Source organism: Festucalex cinctus, chromosome 6, assembly GCF_051991245.1.
Source record: "Festucalex cinctus isolate MCC-2025b chromosome 6, RoL_Fcin_1.0, whole genome shotgun sequence".
NCBI classification, from domain to species: domain Eukaryota; kingdom Metazoa; phylum Chordata; class Actinopteri; order Syngnathiformes; family Syngnathidae; genus Festucalex; species Festucalex cinctus.
In genome coordinates this window covers 28,061,061-28,087,349 of record NC_135416.1, presented here as the reverse complement: position 1 = coordinate 28,087,349, position 26,289 = coordinate 28,061,061, and the positions used below count along the sequence as shown (strand labels likewise).

Here is a 26,289-nt window from a genome sequence, read left to right as displayed (position 1 = left end):
CTCTTATGTATGCCTGCAAATTATCATAGCGCTAGGTGAAACGTACAACCGGGAATGCTTCGTTAAAGAGGAGTTTTTTAGCTCAAAATGTGATGCCCGGCCCCTGGGGGACTTCCTGTTAGGTTAAGCACATGGCACCAAGAGACTTTTTTGTACATCCTGGACTGTTACATATGTCTACAATTTTTCGTCGCTCTAGCTGCTTCGTACAACTGGGAATGCTTCATTAATAAGATTTTTTTTCCTTTGCAAAATGTGCATGCCACGACAACAGCGTGTGACGAAATAAAAAACTTTCAATCACTTTTCATTTTCAACATCTTAAGATGAATCACACCAAGTTTGAAGATGATCGGATAAACTCTGTAGGAGGAGTTTGTTAAAATATGACCCCTATGAAATGGCCAAAAAAAATGGCAACACATTCCAAAGTAAATCAAAATGGCGGACGTCCTGTAAGGTTTAGCATATGGTTCAAAAATAGTTTTTTGTACCTCGAGGGCTGTTATATACCTCTACAAATTTTGGTAACTCTATGTGAAACGTACAGCCGGGTATGCTTTGTTAAAGAGGAGTTATTTAGCTCAAAATGTGATGCCCGGCCCCTGGGGGACTTCCTGTTGGGTTTAGCACAGGGCACCAAGAGACTTTTTTGTACATCTTGGGCTTTTACATATGTCTACAAATTTTCGTAGCTCTAGCTGCTTCGTACAAATGGGAATGCTTCTTTAAGGATATTTTTTTCCCTTTAAAAACAGTGCATGCCATGACAACAATGTGCGACGAAATACAAAGCTTTCAATAACTTTTCATCTTCAACATCTTAAGATGAATCACACCAAGTTTGAAGATGATCGGATAAACACTGTAGGAGGAGTTCGTTAAAATAAGACCCCAATGAAATGGCCAAAAAAATGGCAACACGTTCCAAAATAAATCAAAATGGTGGACTTCCTGTTAGGTTTAGCATATGGTTCAAAAAGAGTTTTTTGTAGGTCATAGCCTGTTACATATGTGTACCAATTTTCGTAGCTCTAGATTAAACGTACAACCGGCAATGCTTCGTGAAGTAAGAATTTTTAAACTCTAGATTTGATGCGCCGCCGCCGTCATATAGTATGTCAAAAACTTTTCATTTTTCACAATGATGTTGTCCCAGGTGTTGAGATGGTACATCCCAAGTTTGAAGTCAATCGGGTTAACCGTGTAGGAGAAGCGGGCAAAAGTATGACCCCTGTAAATGTGCAAAAATTGGCAAAAATTGGACATTTAAATACTCATACCTCACTTTCTGTCTATTTTAGGGTACACACTTCAAAGAGGTTTTTGTTCATTGGGATGTGCTACAGGTGCCACACAATTTTCATAGCCGTCGGACAATCGTAGCGGGACAGGGATCCGTTTAACCTATGTAGGGGGCGCTAAGGAGCCATTTTTCTGTTATCATGTATGGCGACTTTAAAATATAAAATTTTTCGCCAGGCCTGATGTGCGTGTAAAGTTTGGTGAGTTTTCGTTCACGTTTAGTGTCTCAAAAATGCGATTGTTTGCGGAGAAGAAAAAGAAGAATAATAAGAAGAATTCCTACAAAAACAATAGGGCCTCGCAGCGCCGCCGCCGCTGCTCGGGCCCTAATAATAATAATAATAATAATAATAATAATAATAATAATAATAATAATAATAATAATAATAATAATAATAATAATAATTTTTACAAAAACAATAGGGACCTCGCAGCGGTCGCTGCTCGGGCCCTAACTAGAGCTGCGGGCAGCTATAAAGGGCCCTCGCAGCCCTGGCCACGTTGGGGTCCTTGCACGTTGGGGTACTTGCACGTTGGGGTACTGGCACGTTGGGGTACTGGCATATTGGAAGCAAAATTTCTTTGAAAATGGCATAATAAACGTTTACATGTAGAATATTTTTTTGCCAGTGTGTGTGTCAAGCTCAACGGGTTTTGGTGATTGTTAAGACCTGCAAAAATCAGCGTCCTTTTTTATTTTTAGGCAATGAGTTGCCCTGATTGGTATTTTTTGTAAAAGTGTATATATACATCATCGCTCGTTGTACTCATTGCACAATGTTACTTTTATTGTCCAAAGGGGCAATCAAAAATGAATAAAACAAAATGGAAACGTACATACGTTTGGATCGGTGTGAAGCCAGTGAACAATTTGAGTGGTGGAAACTAAAAGAATATTCATAAATGACTTAGTCATCACACTTAGAATGAGTTTACATTTTTTTGTACAAAATACCGTATGTGGGTTGTTTTTTTTTATATAAGCCTCAAGGGCTAGGTGGCGCTGTATTTATAACTGAATGTTGTCATCGAGATACCTTCAGGCCTTGATTATAAGCATACATGTCAAGTGTGGGATTTTTTTGGAGCATGTACCGTGGAGTTATTAAGCATATCCTTCATTCACGATATTGCTTTTAATGTCCACAGAGGCTATCAAAAATAAATAAAAATATATATATGTTTGGATAAGTCTGATGCCAGTGAACATTTTGAGTGGTGGAAACTAAAAGAATATTCATAAATGACTTAGTTATCACACTTAGAATGAGTTTACATTTTTTGTACAAAATACCGTATGTGGGGTATTTTTTTTTTATGCCTCAAGGGCTTGGTGGCGCTGCATATATAACTGAATGTTGTCATAGAGATAGCTTCAGGCCTTGACGATAAACATACATGTCAAGTTTGGGATTTTTTGGAGCATGTACCGGGGAGTTATTATGCATATCCTTTTTCAGTGCGAAACACAAATTTTGATGCCCCGCCTTCATCATATAGTATTTCGAAAGGTCAAGATTTTTCCCCCTGTCGTTGGCTCAGGTCTTGACATGGTCCAGGTCAAGTCTTAACTCAGTCAGATGAAACGTGTAGGAGAAGTGGGCAAAAGTCTGCCCCCTGTGAATGTGCAAAAATTGTCAAAAATGGGACATTCAAAAATTCGTAGCTCACTTCCTGTTCATTTTAGCATATGGGTCCTAGAGACTTTTTTGTAGGTCTTGGGCTCCCTCATACACCTAAAAATATTCGTCGTTCTTGCTTAAACGTACAACCGGGGCTGCTTCGTTAAAAACTTCTAGGGGGCGCTATTGAGTCATTTTTGTAAAAATAGCACAATCAACAATAAAATATTGCTCATTTTACCAGGCCAGATGTGTGTGCCAAGTTTCATGAGTTTCTGTGCATGTTTAGACCCTCAAAACTGGCGTTATTTTCTTGGCGAACAGCGCTTAGCCACACCCACAGCAATTCGCGAAAACTCACAAACTTCGTGTTGTGACATCATGAAGGCCGAAACCCTCATCTGAGCAAATATGAGGTAGGTCCAGTTAACGTGTTTGGAGAAAAACGTAGAAGAAAATTCGTAAGAAAAAAAATTGCCACTAGGTGGCGCTATCAGTTAGATGAAATATAAGTCAGTAGATGTCTTTAGGGCTGGACTCTCATCAAATGTGTGAAATTTTGAGAAGATAGGATCATCTCGGTCAAGTTAATGCAGCTTTTATTGCGAAAAATTTGATATTTTAAAGTCGCCATACATGATAACAGAAAAATGGCTCGTCCTTTGGCGAAAAGTTACAATATTCGGTGTGGAGCATGATCAACATCTTAAGGCTTTTCTGACCAATTTTCAACTGGATCCCTTCAACGAGCTCAGCGCAGTAGCTAAAAACGTAAAGTATGACATTTATTGTTACCACTAGGTGGCGCTATATGTATAACTGAATTTTATCATATAGATGTTTTCAGGCCGTGACTATTACATTGCCTGAGAAGTTTGAGATTTTTTGGAGCTTGAACATGGGAGTTATTAAGCATTTGCTCTTTCTGGACAAATTAAATTTTAAAGGCGATATTTGATGCCCCGCCCCCATCATATAGTATTTCGAAAAGGCAAGACTTTTTGCCCAGTTGTTCTCTCACGTCTTGAGATGATAAATGCCAAGTTTGAAGTTAATTGGATGAAAAATGTTTGCAGAGGGGGAAAAAGCATGACCACAGTGAATGTGCCAAAATAGGCCAAAATTGGACATTAAAAAATTCATAGCTCATTTCCTGTACATTTTAGCTACATGGTCCCAATTGACTTTTTTGTGCATCTCAGGGTGCTACACGTGCCTGCCAATTTTCGTTGCTCTAGCTCAAACGTGCCGGGCTTGATTTTTATTTTTCTACGCTAGGGGGCGCTATAGAGTCGCATTGTTATGACGACTTAATAATATCAAATTTTTCGCCGGGCCTGAGGAGTGTGCAAAGCTCGGTGAGTTTTCGTGAATGTTTAGGTACCCAAAATCGCGATCGTTTGCGGAGAATAAAGAAGAAGAAGAAGAAGAAGAAGAAGAAGAAGAAGAAGAAGAAGAAGAAGAAGAAGAAGAAGAAGAAGAAGAATTTTTACAAAAACAATAGGGACCTCGCAGCGGTCGCTGCTCGGGCCCTAACAAACAGTACCAGGAGTCAAATCTTCTGACAGAAGAATTTTAACTAGCGACCCTGACTGGATGGATGAATTGTCTATCTCCGTTGAACCAATTAATCAAACAGTTCCAAGAATAACCTTGCAAGCTGACAAAACTAATGAACCAACCAGTGAAGAGTTATCAAGCACTTGAATGTGTCAGGTTGGCAGAGCGGTCTAAGGCGCTGCGTTCAGGTTGCAGTCTCCACTGGAGGCGTGGGTTCGAATCCCACTTCTGACAGAAGAATTTTAACTAGTTACCCTGACTGGATGGATGAATTGTTATGGACCTTAAACCAATGCAAGAACCAATTAAACAAACAGTACCAAAAAACACTGTGCAAGCTGATAAAACTAATACACCAACCAGTGAAGAGTTATCAAAAACTTGAACGTGTCAGGATTGCCGAGCGGTAGAAGGCGCTGCTTTCAGTTTGCAGTCTCCCCTGGAGGCGTGGGTTCGAATCACACTTCTGACAGAAGAATTTTGACTAGCGACCCTGACTGGATGGATAAATTGTCTATCGACCTGAAACCAATGCAAGAACCAATTAAACAGTACCAGCAGTGCAAGCTGATAAAATAAACCAACCAGTGAAGAGTTATCAAACACTTCAACGTGTCAGGATGGCCGAGCGGTCTCAGGCACTGCGTTCAGGTTACAGTCTCCATTGGAGCCGTGGGTTCGAATCCCACTTCTGACAGAATTATTTTAATTAGTTATCCTGACTGGATGGATGAATTGTCCATCAACCTTAAACCAATGCAAGAACCAATTAAACAAACAGTACCAAGAAACACTGTGCAAGCTGATAAAACTAATAAACCAACCAGTGAAGAGTTATCAAAAACTTAAACGTGTCAGGATGGCAGAGCGGTAGAAGGCGCTGCTTTCAGTTTGTAGTCTCCCCTGGAGGCGTTGGTTAGAATCCCACTTCTGACAGAAGAATTTTGACTAGCGACCCTGAAAGGATGGATAAATTGTCTATAGACCTGAAACCAATGCAAGAACCAATTAAACAAACAGTACCAAGAAACAATGCAATCTGAAAAAATAAACCAACCAGTGAAGAGTTATCAAGAACTTGAACGTGTCAGGATGGCCGAGCGGTCTAAGGCGCTGCGTTCAGATCGCAGTCTCCACTGGAGGCGTGGGTTTGAATCCTACTTCTGACAGAAGAATTTTAACTAGCGACCCTGACTGGATGGATAAATTATATATCTACGTTGAACCAATTAATCTAACAGTACCAAGAATAACTTTGCAAGCTGACAAAACTAATGAACCAACCAGTGAAGAGTTATCAAGCACTTGAACGTGTCAGGATGGCCGAGCGGTCTAAGGCGCTGCGTTCAGGTCGCAGTCTCCACTGGAGGCGTGGGTTTGAATCCTACTTCTGACAGAAGAATTTTAACTAGCGACCCTGACTGGATGGATAAATTATATATCTACGTTGAACCAATTAATCAAACAGTACCAAGAATAACTTTGCAAGCTGACAAAACTAATGAACCAACCAGTGAAGAGTTATCAAGCACTTGAACGTTTCAGGATGGCCGAGCGGTCTAAGGCGCTGCGTTCAGGTTGCAGTCTCCACTGGAGGCGTGGGTTAGAATCCCACTTCTGACAGAAGAATTTTAACTCGCGACCCTGACTGGATGGATAAATTGTCTATCTACCTTAAACCAATGCAAGAACCAATTAAACAAACAGTACCAAGAAACAGTGCAAGTTGATAAAACTAATACACCAACCAGTGAAGAGTTATCAAAAACTTGAACGTGTCAGGATTGCCGAGCGGTCGAAGGCGCTGCTTTCAGTTTGCAGTCTCCCCTGGAGGCGTGGGTTCGAATCCCACTTCTGACAGAAGAAATGTTGCAGGCTGATAAAACTAATAAACCAACCAGTGAAGAGTTATCAAACACTTTGAAGTCTCAGGATGGCCGAGTGGTCTAAGGCGCTGCGTTCAGGTCGCAGTCTCCACTGGAGGCGTGGGTTCGAATCCCACTTCTGACAAAAGAATTTTAACTAGCGACCCTGACTGGATGGATAAATTGTCTTTCTCCGTTGAACTAATTAAACAAACAGTACCACCAAGCACAGTGCAAGCTGATAAAACTAATAAAACAACCAGTGAAGTGTAATCAAACACGTCAACATGTCAGGATGGCTGAGCGGTCTAAGGGGCTGCGTTCAGGTCGCAGTCTCCACTGGAGGCGTGGGTTCGAATCCCACTTTTGACAGAAGAATTTTAACTAGCGACCCTGACTGGATGGATAAATTGTCTATCGACGTTGAACCAATTAATCAAACAGTTCCAAGAATACCTTTGCAAGCTGAAATAACTAGTAAACCAACCAGTGAAGTGTTATCAAGCACTTGAACTTGAAATTGTCTCTCTACGTTGAACCAATTAATCAAACAGTACCAAGAATAACTTTGCAAGCTGACAAAACTAATAAACCAACCAGTGAGGAGTTATCAAACTTTTCAACGTGTCAGGATGGCCGAGCGGTCTAAGGCGCTGCGTTCAGGTCGCAGTCTCCACTGGAGGCGTGGGTTCGAATCCCACTTCTGACAGAAGAAATTTAACTAGTTACCCTGACTGGATGGATGAATTGTCTATCTACCTTAAACCAATGCCAGAACCAATTAAACAAACTGTACCAAGAAACTTCTTGCAAGCTGATAAAACTAATAAAGCAACCAGTGAAGAGTTATCAAACACTACAAAGTGTCAGGATGACCGAGTGGTCTAAGGCGCTGCGTTCAGGTCGCAGTCTCCAGTGGAGGCGTGGGTTTGAATCCCACTTCTGACAGAACAATTTTAACTAGCGACCCTGACTGGATGGATAAATTGTCTATCTACGTTGAACCAATTAATCAAACAGTTCCAAGAATAACTTTGCAAGCTGAAAAAAACTAGTAAACCAACCAGTGAGGAGTTATCAAACTCTTCAACGTGTCAGGATGGCCGAGCGGTCTAAGGCGCTGCGTTCAGGTCGCAGTCTCCACTGGAGGCGTGGGTTCGAATCCCACTTCTGACAGAAGAATTTTGACTAGCAACCCTGAGTGGATGGATAAATTGTCTATCGACCTGAAACCAATGCAAGAACCAATTAAACAGTACCAGCAGTGCAAGCTGATAAAATAAACCAACCAGTGAAGAGTTATCAAACACTTCAACGTGTCAGGATGGCCGAGCGGTCTCAGGCACTGCGTTCAGGTTACAGTCTCAATTGGAGGCGTGGGTTGGAATCCCACTTCTGACAGACTTATTTTAATTAGTTATCCTGACTGGATGGATGAATTGTCCATCAACCTTAAACCAATGCAAGAACCAATTAAACAAACACTACCAAGAAACACTGTGCAAGCTGATAAAACTAATAAACCAACCAGTGAAGAGTTATCAAAAACTTAAACGTGTCAGGATGGCAGAGCGGTAGAAGGCGCTGCTTTCAGTTTGTAGTCTCCCCTGGAGGCGTTGGTTAGAATCCCACTTCTGACAGAAGAATTTTGACTAGCGACCCTGAAAGGATGGATAAATTGTCTATAGACCTGAAACCAATGCAAGAACCAATTAAACAAACAGTACCAAGAAACAATGCAATCTGAAAAAATAAACCAACCAGTGAAGAGTTATCAAGAACTTGAACGTGTCAGGATGGCCGAGCGGTCTAAGGCGCTGCGTTCAGGTCGCAGTCTCCACTGGAGGCGTGGGTTCGAATCCCACTTCTGACAGAAGAATTTTAACTAGAGACCCTGACTGGATGGATAAATTGTCTATCTACGTTGAACCAATTAAACAAACAGTTCCATGAAAAATTTTGCAAGCTGAAAAAACTAGTAAACCAACCAGTGAAGTGTTATCAAGCACTTGAACATGTCAGGATGGCCGAGCGGTCTAAGGCGCTGCGCTTAGGTTGCAGTCTCCACTGGAGGCGTGGGTTCTAATCCCACTTCTGACAGAAGACTTTTAACTAGCGACCCTGACTGGATGGATAAATTGTCTCTCTACGTTGAACCAATTAATCAAAGAGTACCAAGAATAACTTTGCAAGCTGACAAAACTAATAAACCAACCAGTGAGGAGTTATCAAACTCTTCAACGTGTCAGGATGGGCGAGCGGTCTAAGGCGCTGCGTTCAGGTCGCAGTCTCCACTGGAGGCGTGGGTTCGAATCCCACTTCTGACAGAAGAAATTTAACTAGTTACCCTGACTGGATGGATGAATTGTCTATCGACCTTAAACCAATGCCAGAACCAATTAAACAAACAGTACCAAGAAACTTGTTGCAAGCTGATAAAACTAATAAACCAACCAGTGAGGAGTTATCAAACTCTTCAACATGTCAGGATGGCCGAGCGGTCTAAGGCGCTGCGTTCAGGTCGCAGTCTCCACTGGAGGCGTGGGTTCGAATCCCACTTCTGACAGAAGAATTTTAACTAGCGACCCTGACTGGATGGATAAATTGTCTATCTACGTTGAACCAATTAATCAAACAGTTCCAAGAATAACTTTGCAAGCTGAAAAAACTAGTAAACCAACCAGTGAAGTGTTATCAAGAACTTGAACATGTCAGGATGGCTGAGCGGTCCAAGGCGCTGCGTTTAGGTTGCAGTCTCCACTGGAGGCGTGGGTTCTAATCCCACTTCTGACAGAAGACTTTTAACCAGCGACCCTGACTGGATGGATAAATTGTCTCTCTACGTTGAACCAATTAATCAAACAGTACCAAGAATAACTTTGCAAGCTGACAAAACTAATAAACCAACCAGTGAGGAGTTATCAAACTCTTCAACGTGTCAGGATGGCCGAGCGGTCTAAGGCGCTGCGTTCAGGTCGCAGTCTCCACTGGAGGCGTGGGTTCGAATCCCACTTCTGACAGAAGAATTTTAACTAGCGACCCTGACTGGATGGATAAATTGTCTTTCTCCGTTGAACTAATTAAACAAACAGTACCACCAAGCACAGTGCAAGCTGATAAAACTAATAAAACAACCAGTGAAGTGTAATCAAACACGTCAACATGTCAGGATGGCCGAGCGGTCTAAGTCTCCACTGGAGGCGTGGGTTCGAATCCCACTTCTGACAGAAGAATTTTAACTAGTTACCCTGACTGGATGGATGAATTGTCTATCTAACTTAAACCAATGCAAGAATAAATTAAACAAACAGTACCAGGAGTCAAAACTTCTGACAGAAGAATTTTAACTAGCGACCCTGACTGGATGGATGAATTGTCTATCTCCGTTGAACCAATTAATCAAACAGTTCCAAGAATAACCTTGCAAGCTGACAAAACTAATGAACCAATCAGTGAAGAGTTATCAAGCACTTGAACGTGTCAGGATGGCCGAGCGGTCTAAGGCGCTGCGTTCAGGTCGCAGTCTCCACTGGAGGCGTGGGTTCGAATCCCACTTCTGACAGAAGAATTTTAACTAGTTACCCTGACTGGATGGATGAATTGTCTATCGACCTTAAACCAATGCAAGAACCAACTAGAGCTGCGAGCAGCTATAAAGGGCCCTCGCAGCCCGGGCCACGTTGGAGTCCTTGCACGTTGGGGTACTTGCACGTTAGGGTACTGGCACGTTGGGGTACTGGCATATTGGAAGCAAAATTTCTTTGAAAATGGCATAATAAACGTTTACATGTAGAAAAATTTTTTTGCCAGTGTGTGTCAAGCTCAACGGGTTTTGGTGATTGTTAAGACCTGCAAATATCAGCGTCCTTTTTTATTTTTAGGCAATGAGTTGCCCTGATTGGTATTTTTTGTAAAAGTGTATATATACATCATCGCTCGTTGTACTCATTGCACAATGTTACTTTTATTGTCCAAAGGGGCAATCAAAAATGAATAAAACAAAATGGAAACGTACATACGTTTGGATCGGTGTGAAGCCAGTGAACAATTTGAGTGGTGGAAACTAAAAGAATATTCATAAATGACTTAGTCATCACACTTAGAATGAGTTTACATTTTTTTGTACAAAATACCGTATGTGTTTTTTTTTTTTTATATAAGCCTCAAGGGCTAGGTGGCGCTGTATTTATAACTGAATGTTGTCATCGAGATACCTTCAGGCCTTGATTATAAGCATACATGTCAAGTGTGGGATTTTTTTTGGAGCATGTACCGTGGAGTTATTAAGCATATCCTTCATTCACGATATTGCTTTTAATGTCCACAGAGGCTATCAAAAATAAATACAAATATATATATGTTTGGATAAGTCTGATGCCAGTGAACATTTTGAGTGGTGGAAACTAAAAGAATATTCATAAATGACTTAGTTATCACACTTAGAATGAGTTTACATTTTTTGTACAAAATACCGTATGTGGGGTATTTTTTTTTTATGCCTCAAGGGCTAGGTGGCGCTGCATATATAACTGAATGTTGTCATAGAGATAGCTTCAGGCCTTGACGATAAACATACATGTCAAGTTTGGGATTTTTTGGAGCATGTACCGGGGAGTTATTATGCATATCCTTTTTCAGTGCGAAACACAAATTTTGATGCCCCGCCTTCATCATATAGTATTTCGAAAGGTCAAGATTTTTCCCCCTGTCGTTGGCTCAGGTCTTGACATGGTCCAGGTCAAGTCTTAACTCAGTCAGATGAAACGTGTAGGAGAAGTGGGCAAAAGTCTGCCCCCTGTGAATGTGCAAAAATTGTCAAAAATGGACATTCAAAAATTCGTAGCTCACTTCCTGTTCATTTTAGCATATGGGTCCCAGAGACTTTTTTGTAGGTCTTGGGCTCCCTCATACACCTAAAAATATTCGTCGTTCTTGCTTAAACGTACAACCGGGGCTGCTTCGTTAAAAATTCTAGGGGGCGCTATTGAGTCATTTTTGTAAAAATAGCACAATCAACAATAAAATATTGCTCATTTTACCAGGCCAGATGTGTGTGCCAAGTTTCATGAGTTTCTGTGCATGTTTAGACCCTCAAAACCGGCGTTGTTTTCTTGGCGAACAGTTCTTAGCCATGCCCACAGCAATTCACGAAAACTCACAAACTTCGTGTTGTGACATCATGAAGGCCGAAACCCTCATCTGAGCAAATCTGAGGTAGGTCCAGTTAACGTGTTTGGACAAAAACGTAGAAGAAATTTCGTAAGAAAAGAAAAATGCCACTAGGTGGCGCTATCAGTAAGATGAAATATAAGTTCGTAGATGTCTTTAGGGCTGGACTCTCATCAAATGTGTGAAATTTTGAGAAGATAGGATCATCTCGGTCAAGTTAATGCAGCTTTTATTGTCACGAAAAATCTTCAGACTTTGCGTCACCGTAGCGGCCACGCCCTTTGGCGAAAAGTTACAATATTCGGTGTGGGGCATGATCAACATCTTAAGGCTTTTCTGACCAATTTTCAACTGGATCCCTTCAACGAGCTCAGCACAGTAGCTAAAAACGTAAAGTATGACATTTATTGTTACCACTAGGTGGCGCTATATGTATAACTGAATTTTATCATATAGATGTTTTCAGGCCGTGACTATTACGTTGTCTGAGAAGTTTGAGATTTTTCGGAGCTTGAACATGGGAGTTATTAAGCATTTGCTCTTTCTGGACAAATGAAATTTTCAAGGCAATATTTGATGCCCCGCCCCCGTCATATAGTATTTCAAAAAGTCAAGGGTTTTTGCCCAGTTGTTGTCTCAGGTCTTGAGATGATAAATGCCAATTTTGAAGTCAACTGGATGAAAAATGTTTGCAAAGGGGGAAAAAGCATGACCACAGTGAATGTGCCAAAATAGGCCAAAATTGGTCATTAAAAAATTCATAGCTCATTTCCTGTACATTTTAGCTACATGGTCCCAATAGACTTTTTTGTGCGTCTCGGGGTGCTACACGTGCCTGCCAATTGTCGTTGCTCTAGCTCAAACGTGCCGGGCTTGGTTATTATTTTTCTACGCTAGGGGGCACTATAGAGTCGCGTTGTTATGACGCCTTCATAATATCAAATTTTTCGCCGGGCCCGAAGAGTGCGCAAAGTTCGGTGAGTTTTCGTGAATGTTTAGGTACCCAAAATCGCGATCGTTTGCGGAGAATAAAGAAGAATAATAATAATAATAATAATAATAATAATAATAATAATAATTTTTACAAAAACAATAGGGACCTCGCAGCGGTCGCTGCTCGGGCCCTAATAATAATAATTTTTACAAAAACAATAGGGACCTCGCAGCGGTCGCTGCTCGGGCCCTAATAATAATAATAATAATAATAATTTTTACAAAAACAATAGGGACCTCGCAGCGGTCGCTGCTCGGGCCCTAACTAGAGCTGCGAGCAGCTATATAGGGCCCTCGCAAACCGGGCCACGTTGGGGTATTTGCATGTCCGGGTACTGGCATGTTGGGGTACTGTTTCATAGGAAACCGTCTAAATTGTAAATGTTTTTGACATGCTTTGTGTTTGCAAAGTTTCATGGAAGGCCAAAAATGATGCACAATTAAAATAAAATCAAAATGAATTGGCACATGGCTATAGAATAATTTTTGGAAGTATTAGGCTATGTATGCCTCCCAATATTCACACATCTAGCTGAACCATATAATCGGATATACTTCATAAAAATATCTAGACGGCGCTATTGAGCCATTTATTACAAATTGCACAACAAATTATAAGATATTCATGTTCGTGAGAGATCTGATCTGTGTGCAAAATTTTGTGAGTTTTTGCCCATGTTTAGACTCTCAAAAAAAAAAATTCTTTGCAAACAATGCATCGCTACAGCAAAGGCGTGTGACAAAATAAAAAAATTCAATAACTTTTCATCAACTTTTTAAATATCTTAAGATGAAACATGCCAAAGAATGAAGACAATGTGATAAGTTTTGCAGAAAATATGACCCCTATAAAAGGCCCCAAAAAGTGGCTACAAATACCAAAGTAAATCAAAATGTCAGACTTCCTGTTTGGTTTAGCATATGGTTCCAAGAGACTTTTTTGTACATCGTGGGCTCTTATGTATGCCTCCAAATTATAATAGCTCTAGGTGAAACGTACAACCGTGAATGCTTCGTTAAAGAGGAGTTGTTGTTTTTTTAGCACAAAATGGGGGACTTCCTGTTGGGTTTAGTACATGGCACCAAGAGACTTTTTTTGTACATCGTGGGCTGTTACATATGTCTTCAAATTTTCGTAGCTCTAGCTGCTTCGTACAACTGGGAATTCTTCCTTAAGAAGAAATTTTTTCCTTTGCAAACAAGTGCATGCCACGGCAACAGCGTGCGACGAAATAAAAAGCTTTCAATAACTTTTCATCTTCAACATCTTAAGATGAATCACACCAAGTTTGAAGATGATGGGATAAACTCTGTAGGAGGAGTTCGTTAAAATAAGACCCCTATGAAATGGCCAAAAAAATGGCAACACGTTCCAAAGTAAATCAAAATGGTGGACTTTCTGTTAGGTTTAGCACATGGTTCAAAAAGAGTTTTTTGTACCTTGAGGGCTGTTACATATGTCTTCAAATTTTGGTAACTCTAGGTGAAACGTACAGCCGGGAATGCTTCTTTAATTAAGAATTTTGAAACGCAAAATTAGATGCCCCACCTCTGGTGGACTTCCTGTTGGGTTTAGCATATGGCACCAACAGACTTTTTTGTAGATCATAGTCTGTTACATATGTGTACCAATTTTCGTAGCTCTAGGTTAAACGTACAACCGGCAATACTACGTTAAGTAAGAATTTTGAAACTCTAAATTTGATGCCCCGCCGCCGTCATATAGTATGTCAAAAACTTTAGATTTTTTACCATGGTGTTGTCCCAGGTGTTGAGATGGTACATCCCAAGTTTGAACTCAATCGGGTTAACCGTGTAGGAGAAGTGGGCAAAAGTATGACCCCTGTAAATGTGCAAAAATGGGCCAAAATTGGACATTCAAATGATCATACCTCACTTCCTGTCTATTTTAGGGTACAACTATCAAAGAGGTTTTTGTTCATCTGGATGTGCTACAGGTGCCACACAATTTTCGTAGCCGTAGGACAATCGTAGCGGGACAGGGATCCGTTAAACCTATGTAGGTGGCGCTACAGAGCCATTTTTCTGTTATCATGTATGGCGACTTTAAAATATCAAATTTTTCGCCAGGCCTGATGTGCGTGTAAAGTTTGGTGAGTTTTCGTTCACGTTTAGTGTCGGATAAATTTTGTAGGAGGGGTTCGTTAAAATATGACCCCTGAAAAAGGCCACAAAAAATGGCAACAAATCCCATCATAAATCAAAATGGCAGACTTCCTGTTTGGTTTAGCACATGGTTCCAAGAGACATTTTTGTACATCATGGGCTCTTATGTATGCCTGCAAATTATCATAGCGCTAGGTGAAACGTACAACTGGGAATGCTTCGTTAAAGAGGAGTTTTTTTAGCTCAAAATGTGATGCGATGTGATGCGATGCGATGTGATGTGAGTCCCCTGGGGGACTTCCTGTTGGGTTTAGCACATGGCACCAAGAGACTTTTTTGTACATCCTGGGCTGTTACATATGTCTACAATTTTTCGTCGCTCGAGCTGCTGTACAACTGGAAATGCTTCATTAAGAAGGATTTTTTTCCTTTGCAAAAAGTGCATGCCACGACAACAGCGTGTGACGAAATAAAAAACTTTCAATAACTTTTCATTTTCAACATCTTAAGATGAATCACACCAAGTTTGAAGATGATCGGATAAACTCTGTAGGAGGAGTTTGTTAAAATATGACCCCTATGAAATGGCCCAAAAAAATGGCAACACATTCCAAAGTAGCCATTTTTTGGGGCCTTTTATAGGCCTCATATTTTCTACAAAACTTATCAGATTGTCTTCATTCTTTGGCATGTTTCTTCTGAAGATATTTAAGATGAAAAGTTATTGAAATTTTTTGTCACGCCTTTGCTCTAGCGATGCATTGTTTGCAAAGAAAAATGCTTTTTTTTTTGTCTAAACATGAGCGAAAACTCAAAACTTTGCACACAGATCAGACCTCTCAAGAACATGAATATTTTAGAGATTTGTTGTGCAATTTGTAATAAATGGCTCAATAGCGCCCTCTAGACATTTTTATGAAGTATTTCCGATTATTTGATTCAGCTAGATGTGTGAATATTTGGAGGCACACCTATCAGCCTAATACCTACAAAAATTATTCTATAGCCATGTGCCAAACCATTTTGATTTTATTTTGTTAATTGTGCATCATTTTTGGCCTTTCCATGAAACTTTGCAAGCACAAAGCATGGCAAATACATTTACAATTTAGACGGTTTCCTATGAAACAGTACCCCAACATGCCAGTACCCCGACGTGCAAGTACCCCAACGTGGCCCAGGTTGCGAGGGCCCTTTATAGCTGCTCGCAGCTCTAGTTATTATTATTATTATTATTTTTATTATTATTATTATTATTATTATTATTATTATTATATCACACGTAAAATTTGGCAGAATATTTTTTGTTTTGCTTCTTCAGAGTACTTTATAATTGCAGAACAGTTTTCAATTTGTGTCCATTATTGTTTGAAGGAACCCAAAAGGTCTTGTTTCTTTGTCTCCGTATCATCACTTTATTTTATTAATACGCGATTTAAAATGGGGAGCAGTGTGCGTACATGCTAACACGCAGTCAGTACTGCGTGCGTGGCAGCGAGTGGGAGCCGATCCGCTAATGTCATGCAAATTACAAGCTGTAGGCCCGCGTTGTGGGAACAAGGCCATTGATTGGAGCACCTTGCACTGTTGTTGAGCACCCCTCAATAGTGTCCTGTGGGGGAGCAAATATGCTTATTGTGAGTTCATTTTAATTTTTCAAGAGGCTGTTATGTGGCGTGAGGAAACAAGCCTTGGGGGAGTGAGAGAGAGAAGTGACACAGTAATCTAAGGTCAGTGTTGTTAATTAGTTTCTAGACGTGGTAAATAAAGAAAAAAAAGAAAGCGACACATAAGCAAATGATGTGAATGCTCACCTGGAACATATATGGACAGTCCACACTGAATGACATGAACCTAAACAGAAAAAAACAGAGTCAGCTTAATTTCACTGTGCAAAATAGCTCAACTGCATTCACGTCTTCCCTAGTTGGATAACACAATCTGACTCATACACAAAGTACACTGCTGCAGAAGAAATACCGATACTTAATGGGTAAAACTCAGCGACAAATTAGCTTCTTACAATACAACAAACTCGAAATGATGTGTTTTCTGTAATATTTGCAAAGGGGGATGCGGTGGCCATTCGTGAATTTCAGCAGATTCCCGAATGGCCTCAACATCGGCACACATTAGCGTCCTTGTCAATAATAGTTTTCAGCATATGCTGGCTGTTCCCATACAGAAAAGATATACATAAAACTTACAAGAAATCATTGTGCTGTGCTTATCAGTCTCATATATGATTTACTCCTGAAAGTGGTCACTTTCACATTCTTTTCCTACACACATATTTCTCAGGATTAAGTATGACGCAAATAAAAAATATGATATATATGTTTTCTATACATGATTCACATAAGCTTCATAGTTTTTAATTATATGTTATCCGCTTTAAAGACAGGGGCCTATTCACTAAAGGTTTGCGTCACCTTTGCACCGCGCTAACCGGCAAAAATGGAGCAATCTGGGAGCGCCTAATTCACTAAAGACGTGCAGATGGGGTAATCCGTCACTAAGTGCGCTGCCAAACAGATTGCATCACGGTGCGCCAGTGTTATTTGCGCGTATGTAAATTAGGAAATTTGCATACATTTGACGCAAAATATGCCCACCCCAATGCAAATGAGACTCATTGATATACAGCGTCTAATTCACTAACGCCAGCGCAAATAGCCACACCACGTTTGCGTGACGCAAATAACGTTTTTGGAAAACATGTATTACCCTGACGCAACCTCGATCCCAATCATGACAGTGTCACGCCGCCACCGGCGTGGCGGTTCATGCTTTTATTTTTGTGTCCCTGTTTCCTGTATTACTTTGAAATCCTAACTCTCGTCACTTGCCCTTCCTGCCGCTCCCTCATTACCGGTCCCCGCCCATGATTATCACCACCTGCCACCAATCAAGCCAGTCAATAAAAGCCACCTGCATTCTCCCCTCCATTGCCGAAGTGTCACAGTCAGTGCATGGAAGCGTCCCACAGTCCTCATGTCCTCGTTCATGTTGCCTTGTATTTTTGCCTTGTTTTTGAGCCTTTTCCTCCCCAGTGGAGCGCCTTTCGTTACCCCTTTTGCCTTGTGCCCTTTTTCCTCCCCAGCGGAGCGCCTTTAGTTGTCCCCAGTACCTTTTGCCTGTTTTTTCCTCCCTAGTGGAGCGCTTTTTGTTCTCCACTTTTTTGCTTCCCCGTTCTCCTCTCAGTTTGAGAGGAGACAGCTGTTGGCCGGAAATAAACCTGTTGCCTTGGTGGCCTACCTTACTCCTGCGTCTGAGTCCTACCTTACCTCGTCGTGTCAGACAGCAGTGCATGCCATTTGCTGCACAACATCCACGGCAGATCACACAGAGAGGAGAGAGAGAGAGAGAGAGAGAGAGAGAGAGAGAGAGAGAGAGAAATGGCTCAAGACTCACCTTTTTAGTTTGGCATTTGAATTATCTTCCTTTTTTTTAACCCCTTGTATTTCTTTATTTTTAATCATATTGTCTTTTAGCTTTGTTTTTGCTTTTTATTCTGTTTTCTTCTTGTGTGTAGCTGTTTTCTTTTAACATTTAACTGTTTTTATTTGTTTCTTACTAAGTTTTTAGCTCCAGTGTTTCCTCATGGGGTAGTGTCCGCACTGGGAGGGATGGTCGGTCTTCCCCTGTGGGCGGGCAGGACGACGTCCTGGGGGATCCTTGACCACGGGGTACTGTGGCGCACCTCACTGTGGACGGGCCTTGGTCAATCTGGGCTGGGGTCTCTGGGATGATATTACTCCCTGTGGTAGTACCTCACAGGGTTTTTCTGTGCCTGGACATGTTGTGGTTTGTGTGCGTGTGTTTGTGGGTATGATCATGGGGATGTTGGGGGGAGGGGTGGGTTATCTTTTTATTGTACTATGGATGTTTTAATTGTTCAGCACTTCGAGTTGCATTTTAATGTATGAAAGGTGCTATGTAAAGAAAATTTGATTTGATTTGATTTGATTAAGGTATCGGCCACCATTTTGAGTGCTGATACCTTTGAAATAAGGCCTGGTATTGGCATCCCTATTTTCAATTAATGCATCAAGCGAGGGTTGGGATAGACTCCTTAATTACTGCTGAAACATTCTGGACAATTCTGATACGATCTTGTGTGGGATTTGATCAAACTTGGTAAGATTTGAAGGTGGAACAATTACCACATTATAGTCTAATAAACAATAGAATATGTTTTGGTTTTGTTTATTTAAAATAACCACTGACGGAACCCACAGACTGACTCATTGAATAAATCGTTTGTTGTTTTACTCAAATGTCATTGTTTAAATTTATCAACACAATACGGATAAATGTGTGCTTTGTGGGAATAATCTAGGGAAGGCATTTTTTTTTTCTCCAGCATTGTCTGTTATACAAAAAGCCTGACATGTTCAGATGAGTCTGCTGCGATAGAACTCAATCAGATTGTACAGCGAAAAAGTGCTGCGAGCTGCAAGATGCCGTCCTGTTATAGGCTTCATAATCCAAGCTGATCCTAATAAAGACGGACAGCGTGCTAAAACATTTAACACGATGAAAAGATAGATTTTTCAGGAGCAAATGAAGTACAAAGCAGTGCAGCGCTCCCAGCGCCCTCCTTTCAACAGCGTAGCCTCAGCTCTGCTGGTATTAATCACCTTCAGTCCCAGCTTCGGCCTCATGGATCTTTCCTCAGTCACTGTATTCAACGACCTTTTCCTCCTCTTGGACACGTCCACCCAGAACCCAGGAGGCTTTTTGATATGTGGGAACATTTTCTCTGACCAGACATCTCGCACCCTTAATAACACCTTAGACGAGAGGATGGGCTGGAGAGGAGAGAGGGGAGGTTAGAGAGAGCAAGAAGAAAAAAAAAAAGTAATGTAGAAAGAAATGTGAAGAAATTGTTCTGCAAGATCATAAGATATAATGTGGACGAAGCATTGGATTATCTCATGTCTTATAGAAATATATCATATTTCCCTCCAAACATCTTTTTTTCTGGCATTTCACAAATGGGTATAAGGAAGCGGATAGGGCTTGCGCCACTGAGGGAGAAAGTACTGTATAGCATTAGATCTTTTTAAATACACATTAGAGTGAGAGACGGTGAGAAGAATTTGATTAGATTCAGAGGGAGGTTTTCAAATTACACTTGAATTTCATTGTGAGTAAAAGAGCTTCAGACAGATAAGAGCGCTGGGGGTGAAGGAGGGAGATTTGGAGCATTAAGGCTAAATTAGCAGGAGTGGGCCTGAGAGAAATTAGATTTGATTCAGAGGCTGAGCGGGGGGGAAAAGAGCATTATCCTTCAGATCTGTGGGAAGTCGGATGAGGAAAAAGTCAAAGTGGGTGAGAGGAGAAATGGGATGGAATTTTGTCAGCGGAAAAAGAACAAAGCCGTGCAGAGGAACCGGGACTCAGGAGGGACACAAATGACACTGTTTTGAGTTACGAACTCGCAATTCGTAATCCTCTTAAAATAATTGCAGAAGTCATTTTTTTTTCTAAAAATATTTTTTTTGCCTTAATCATCTCCTCATTACGGAGCCCCTAAAGTGACATGGGAGAAAAAAAAAAAAATTAAATGTTTCTCGTCCGGACGAGAATGTTTCTTGTCCGGACGAGAAAGTTTCTCGTCCGGACGAGAAACATTTAATTTTTTTTTTTTCTCCCATGTCACTTTAGGGGCTCCGAACCTCATGATGCAAATGGTTCAAATTTTTTTTTCTGTTTCTTGAAGAAGCTGATAAAATGACTTAACTTAACTCAACTTTATTTATAAAGCGCTTTAAGAACAGGCATTGCTGTATACAAAGTGCTGTACATAAACATAAACATCAGTTTTGCAGAAGACAAGAACAAAGCAAACATTTTGAAGTGCGAATACAGTTTTTTTTAATAAGTAAATACATTTTACATAAGTAAATAAATAAGTAGTGAATAAAGAGATAAATAAATACATAAATAAGTAGACTAAACATCAAACTCATACACACCACAAAACACCAAGAACAAGTCTCATGGTGCGCCAAAAGCCAAAGAATACAGATGTGTTTTAAGACGTTTTAAAAGAGGATAACGAGGGGGACTGCCTAATATTTAGCGGAAGTTCGTTCCAAAAGGAGGGACCGGCAACAGCAAAGGCTCGATCTCCTCTAAGCCTCTGCTTAGCCCTCGGTACCTTCAATTGAGTCTGGTCTGCTGACCTGAGGCACCGGGCAGGTGTATAGTGTTGCAAGAGCTCGGCGAGATAAGGTGGGGCAAGACCATTGAGAGATTTGAAAACAAATAGAAGAATCTTAAAGTGGATTCTAAATTTCATGGGCAGCCAGTGAAGAGAGGCCAGAATAGGGGTTATGTGTTCCCTCTTACAGGCACCAGTAAGGAGACGAGCAGCAGCATTTCGGACAAGCTGGAGACGCTGCAGGGAGGACTGGCTGATCCCAAAATAAAGTGCATTACAGCAGGCTACAGGCGAGCTAGGCGGTCGCCTAGGGCGCCATCTTGTGGAGGGGGCGCCAAATTGCAGAAAGGAAAAAAAATAAAATTTAAAAAACACAAAAAGCCCTCCCCCCCTCTCGTGTTTTCTAGCATAAAATGTTATATAGAAAATATATTTTATTGAGTTCCTTTTTTTTTAAATTACTTCTATTTCAAATAAATGACTGTGAGTTCACGACCTGCTGTCCTGGCGCCCTGAACCTGACCCGCTGCTGCCGCTTACAATGAATGAAAGGTAGGGGGAGGGGTCGTATATCATCTCAGAGTGTAGTGGCAGCACTTTAGAAAGATAGATAGATGGTTGGCACACTTGTGTTGTTTATACATTGACATCGACAACAATGAAAAGGTCCAAGCCTTCAAGTGCTGCATTAAGAAAGCGGCGAAAGGAGGAGGAGGAGGAAAAACGGGCCCAGGGTAGAGGTACGTATGTCTGTCAATCATCATTGTTTATAAAATAAACACGAAAATAGCGTTAGCTTCTTAGCTTGCTTGTAACTTGTTTACTGCACCATTACATCCATGCTACTTTGCACACAAGAGTGGGGCAACGCTTGCTGAGTTTAAACTAAAACAGCCAGTAAGTCTAGATACCTGCCAATGGATTTGCACAAGTCATTGTTTCACATAACCACATTAATTTATTAATTTATTGAAAATAAGAATTATGTGCTGGTTTAATGTAAACATCGATATAGTAAATGTATTTTTTTTTTTAACTAGATTCGCTGAGAAAATATTTGCAGCCACAACAAGCACCTGCAGAAGCTGTGGTAAAAAATCCTTCAGTGTCATCTTCACCAAAGGCTACTGAATGTAAGTGCATGGATGGTGCATTTAATACAAACAGCCATAATTTCTGACATTGTATTCTATCATAATGCAAATGGATTTGTTTTCCCTGCTTTAACACCAAAATAATTTGAAGTGATGTATTTTGTTTAATGTACAGCTGAAGCAACAGCCAGTCAAGCACCAATCAGCAGTACTTTGAGTGACACAAAGCTCGATCTTCTAGATCCAGGTGACTATTTCAGTTATATCAGCTATTGCTGCATCATGTACAGTGCTCAGCATATATGAGTATACCACCTTTGAAAAATGTAAAGATTTTGTTCAATATCTCCCCGCGACCCTTGTGAGGAATAAGCGGTCAAGAAAATGGATGGATGGATGGATGGATCTCCCCGCGACCCTTGTGAGGAATAAGCGGTCAAGAAAATGGATGGATGGATGGATGGATCTCCCCGCGACCCTTGTGAGGAATAAGCGGTCAAGAAAATGGATGGATGGATGGATGTTCAATATCTCAATAAACATAAGAACAATTTCCAAAATATTGACAAAATGTTTTCTGTAGAATACGCACTTAACTCACAACATGAAAGTAAGGTTGTAATAGGATGCATAGATTACAAAATCTTCAATTTAATCAAATTAACTAATGCAAAAAAAAAAAAAAAAAAAAGCAACCCACAACAAAAACGACTACATCTAGTATTTTCTATGCGCTCCATGACTGTTATGGGTAGCAACATGTCTGCTAGGCCTGGAATTAACAAGCCTTTTTCTCGGGGTCTACTTATTTGTGCAATATGTACTCTAATAAATAAAAAATAAAAATAAATAAAAAAAAAAACTCTTAGCAGAGATGCAGTCATTTCTTACCTGGCCAAAATCCAATATGTCAAGCATGGAACTTTTAGTTTTTCTAGAGGAGAAAAAACTTAGAGAAATCTATCCCAACATGTGGGTAGCACTCAGAGTGGCCGCTACCATACCAGTGACTGTAGCATCAGCTGAGAGATGCTTTTCCAAGCTTAAACTAATAAAAAACTATTTCAGGTCTACCATGTCACAAGAACGGCTAACTAGAGTGGCACTTATCAGCATCAATCAAGAAGTATCCAGGCAGCTATCCTTTGACGCACCAATTGATGCCTTTGCTGCAAGGAGGTCCCGGCGTGCACTATTTTTTAAGTATTTGCCGTTATGTTCCTAAGTTATTTAGTGAAGTTTTTTTGCACACTATTCACATTATCTGTGAATCACCTTATTGCCAAAGTTTTACGATATATCAAAGTTTGTATATTGATACATTTACTATTTTTTTGTATCTTACACAATTATTAATGTACATAGTGAAAACATTTTGAGGTTTTAAATACTGTCATTTTGCAAAAAATGCAATAAAAAGTTGCATTGCATTGTACTTCTGTTATTTTTCTTATTTTTATTTGTTTGTGGAATTTGGTATTTATTGTGTGGTGTGCTATTAAATATAATATATCTATAATTTTTTTTTTTGTGTTTTTTTTTTTATGGGATTGGGGGGGGGGGGGGGGGGGGGGCTACCATGTACATTTTCGCCTAGGGTACCAAATCATGTCGGGCCGGCCCTGCATTACAGTAATCCAGCCGAGATGTAATTTAGGCGATTATTTTACGAAGGCGTCGACTTGGTGGATTTGTTTACATTGTGTTGGGAGTCAAAATTTGACTTACAAGTGTGCTTCACATATGACACTGAATGAGTGAATTGCAAAACAAGTAGGAATGTTCTATGCCACTTTTTTTTTTAGACTGATACCAGTACGAGTATTCATCTTTTGAATAGTCTCCAATACCGATACAAGGTAACTATACCACACGTACTTTTGATACATAAAATAAAAATAATAATCGACAATTTTTCAAGAAAGACCTATATTTCCCAATAAAGCATTTTCCTTAAAGTTACATGAAATAAATGGCAATTTCATATTCTTCGAATTTATCGTTCCTGATTGTATAACAGCCACAAGAGGGCAGCCGATACTGGTATCGACCGACGGCGCGTTCTCGACTATCCCCCCAAAAAAGGAAAGCCAACATCGCCATGGCACTTTTAGAAGTTTATTGAACGAAACACACACAAATGCAAAATGAAAGCAATAATAATGTACATGGAAAAGATGCGAACTGAACTAACCACACTGCAAAAAGGCGAACCTGACTGACTGCAGCTCCTGATATCATTTACAAGGCCCAACCCACTTTAAAGGCAGTCACACAAATATGACAGTATGTTTGTTTGACTTAATTACACTATATAAAGCCAGTTTTTATTTTTCTCTCATCACTTTTTTTTTTACATTTTGATATTTATATTTTAAAAAATGAAGTTCTATTTTTCTTTATTAAAAAAAACGTAACAAAAACAATTGTAGTGGTTTTTTTTTGTTTGTTTGTTTGTTTTTTGCTGGAAAGAGTTAATGCCACTTCAATTCAATTATTGGGGAAAATTGTTTTGGTATACGAGTAAAGTTACCAGCTTGGTAACAGAAGAAATTAAACTGCCATACTGCTAAAGGAGGCCTAGCCTGTGTCCTCTCACCTATTCCTGTGCTTTCTGTAGGTTTTACGGCGCTCGTAAATAGCCAGTGGCATCATCCACACAGATGCGACAACAAGAGCCACTCTGCCTCTGTGTCACTTCAATAGTCTCAATTCTGAAGTCTGTTCGAGCCTCCAAAACATCATTAACACCCAAATGGCTCCCTTTCGACGCACACTCCATCATGTGCCCCCAGCCCACATTGTTGGGTGGTAATCATGTTTAAACAACACTCTGTCGGGCTACGGCACGCTCCCCACAGGCCCTGAACAGGTGGTCATTAACGGCTCATTTAATTTTTTTGGGGTCAATTAGCAGGATTATGAAAACACACTACCACTAAAACAAACAATAACCAAGGTAAAAGAAATGTTGATTTCTCAGGAAGAACCTATTGACGGATAACACGGGCTGAGGGCTGAGCAGATGTCACCAAAAGTTAAAATATGGATGATGTCACTAACATGAATAATGTGAACCTGTGCCATGTATTAACAAATGAATGCAACGATGCAATGATTGTTTGAGATAGTCGCTATGTCACACAAAACTGGTATGTCACACAACACTAGTCTGAAATGTCTTTGGTGTAACTGTCAACTTCATTAGCGTTTAAACATGCCCCATAATTGGTAAATATAGTTGTGAACCAGCAGCCAGCATAAAACACAACACATACACATACATCCATTTACGGTAACACAGTTGCATACACACAACACACACTCATCGGCCATAGCACACATACTTATATGGAGTACGGGAGTAAAGATTTTGGCCTGTCACTATGAGGTGGCAAGAAATGTGGTTTTGACAGGCCACCATGAGATTGCAAGAGACGTGGTTTTAACATACCATGTATTTTGTTTGGAGTTTGGTTTGAATTTTTATATTAATCAGTATTGGTGTGGGGCATTATGAGTAAAAAGCTTTGAAGGGATTTTATCCACAAATGGGAAGTACAGTTTATTTTAAAGTCATGAATGTTTTGTCAGCATAGAAAATTAGACCTTGTCAACAAATGTGTTTTGCAAAACTGTTAAGGTCGCATTGTTAAGAGGAACTGAAAAGAGGAAGTAAGCACCAGACATTTAGAACTCAGCAGTTCAAACTTTGGTACGGATTGACTGGAACACACTCATCTGTGCTTAGTCATGCTATGTTCAGCATCCCGAGGGTATAAATTGGCGGGGACGAAACGAAACTGCGCGTCCAAAAAAGATCGAGGCTCTCTCTCTGTCGAGAAGGGCATTTTCGTCTCTGCGCCCCATTTACCCCTATATGCTAAATGAGGAAGTAATTCTAACAATCAAAATAAGAGTAATTTGTGGTAGACACATTGTCTTGATTGGCTGTTAGAAGATAATAGTTCCCCTTGTTTTGATCAGTTTTATTAAATTAAACAGCCGGGGTAGTAAATGGTAAACTTCCTCAATTATTTTCTTTGAGCTACTAGTTTAGCTCAAAGATAATTAGGCCCAGGTGGTTCATCACAGAATAGCTACCTGTTGTGACTACCCAGCAAAGGAATAATTCTTTTTCAAAGCTTTTGCCCTTCTTTTTGGTTTTTGATTTTTCTTTTCTTTTTATTTTTTCTTGTTTCTTCAATTGATGGTCTGGAGTAAGGAGCAACAAATTGTGAGTACATGTGATTCGGTTCTGTTTGAATTTATGATGTGAATCATTATTTTTTGTCATTAATCAACATATATTCATTATTGTACAAATTTTGCTTTGCTATTGGTTTGAACACTGATCAAGTAATAAATCAAGAAAGACAAGA

At 40.2% G+C, this 26,289-nt stretch overlaps 17 non-coding genes across 17 annotated transcripts; all 17 read left to right on the top strand.

Moving 5' to 3' along the window:
• Positions 1 to 4,638: 4,638 nt before the first annotated feature.
• On the top strand, positions 4,639 to 4,721 carry trnal-cag (transfer RNA leucine (anticodon CAG)). Its single transcript has one exon. It is a non-coding gene; the product is annotated as a tRNA-Leu (tRNA).
• Positions 4,722 to 5,573: 852 nt separating this feature from the next.
• Positions 5,574 to 5,656, top strand: trnal-cag (transfer RNA leucine (anticodon CAG)). The gene has a single exon. It is a non-coding gene; the product is annotated as a tRNA-Leu (tRNA).
• A 144-nt stretch (positions 5,657 to 5,800) lies between these two features.
• Positions 5,801 to 5,883, top strand: trnal-cag (transfer RNA leucine (anticodon CAG)). The gene has a single exon. It is a non-coding gene; the product is annotated as a tRNA-Leu (tRNA).
• A 144-nt stretch (positions 5,884 to 6,027) lies between these two features.
• trnal-cag (transfer RNA leucine (anticodon CAG)) lies at positions 6,028 to 6,110 on the top strand. The gene has a single exon. It is a non-coding gene; the product is annotated as a tRNA-Leu (tRNA).
• A 154-nt stretch (positions 6,111 to 6,264) lies between these two features.
• Positions 6,265 to 6,347, top strand: trnal-cag (transfer RNA leucine (anticodon CAG)). Its single transcript has one exon. It is a non-coding gene; the product is annotated as a tRNA-Leu (tRNA).
• Positions 6,348 to 6,412: 65 nt separating this feature from the next.
• On the top strand, positions 6,413 to 6,497 carry trnal-cag (transfer RNA leucine (anticodon CAG)). Its single transcript has one exon. It is a non-coding gene; the product is annotated as a tRNA-Leu (tRNA).
• A 144-nt stretch (positions 6,498 to 6,641) lies between these two features.
• On the top strand, positions 6,642 to 6,724 carry trnal-cag (transfer RNA leucine (anticodon CAG)). Its single transcript has one exon. It is a non-coding gene; the product is annotated as a tRNA-Leu (tRNA).
• Positions 6,725 to 6,978: 254 nt separating this feature from the next.
• trnal-cag (transfer RNA leucine (anticodon CAG)) lies at positions 6,979 to 7,061 on the top strand. The gene has a single exon. It is a non-coding gene; the product is annotated as a tRNA-Leu (tRNA).
• Positions 7,062 to 7,217: 156 nt separating this feature from the next.
• On the top strand, positions 7,218 to 7,300 carry trnal-cag (transfer RNA leucine (anticodon CAG)). The gene has a single exon. It is a non-coding gene; the product is annotated as a tRNA-Leu (tRNA).
• A 145-nt stretch (positions 7,301 to 7,445) lies between these two features.
• trnal-cag (transfer RNA leucine (anticodon CAG)) lies at positions 7,446 to 7,528 on the top strand. Its single transcript has one exon. It is a non-coding gene; the product is annotated as a tRNA-Leu (tRNA).
• Positions 7,529 to 8,142: 614 nt separating this feature from the next.
• trnal-cag (transfer RNA leucine (anticodon CAG)) lies at positions 8,143 to 8,225 on the top strand. The gene has a single exon. It is a non-coding gene; the product is annotated as a tRNA-Leu (tRNA).
• A 144-nt stretch (positions 8,226 to 8,369) lies between these two features.
• trnal-uag (transfer RNA leucine (anticodon UAG)) lies at positions 8,370 to 8,452 on the top strand. Its single transcript has one exon. It is a non-coding gene; the product is annotated as a tRNA-Leu (tRNA).
• A 144-nt stretch (positions 8,453 to 8,596) lies between these two features.
• Positions 8,597 to 8,679, top strand: trnal-cag (transfer RNA leucine (anticodon CAG)). The gene has a single exon. It is a non-coding gene; the product is annotated as a tRNA-Leu (tRNA).
• Positions 8,680 to 8,835: 156 nt separating this feature from the next.
• Positions 8,836 to 8,918, top strand: trnal-cag (transfer RNA leucine (anticodon CAG)). Its single transcript has one exon. It is a non-coding gene; the product is annotated as a tRNA-Leu (tRNA).
• Positions 8,919 to 9,062: 144 nt separating this feature from the next.
• trnal-uag (transfer RNA leucine (anticodon UAG)) lies at positions 9,063 to 9,145 on the top strand. The gene has a single exon. It is a non-coding gene; the product is annotated as a tRNA-Leu (tRNA).
• Positions 9,146 to 9,289: 144 nt separating this feature from the next.
• trnal-cag (transfer RNA leucine (anticodon CAG)) lies at positions 9,290 to 9,372 on the top strand. Its single transcript has one exon. It is a non-coding gene; the product is annotated as a tRNA-Leu (tRNA).
• Positions 9,373 to 9,831: 459 nt separating this feature from the next.
• Positions 9,832 to 9,914, top strand: trnal-cag (transfer RNA leucine (anticodon CAG)). The gene has a single exon. It is a non-coding gene; the product is annotated as a tRNA-Leu (tRNA).
• Positions 9,915 to 26,289: the final 16,375 nt, after the last annotated feature.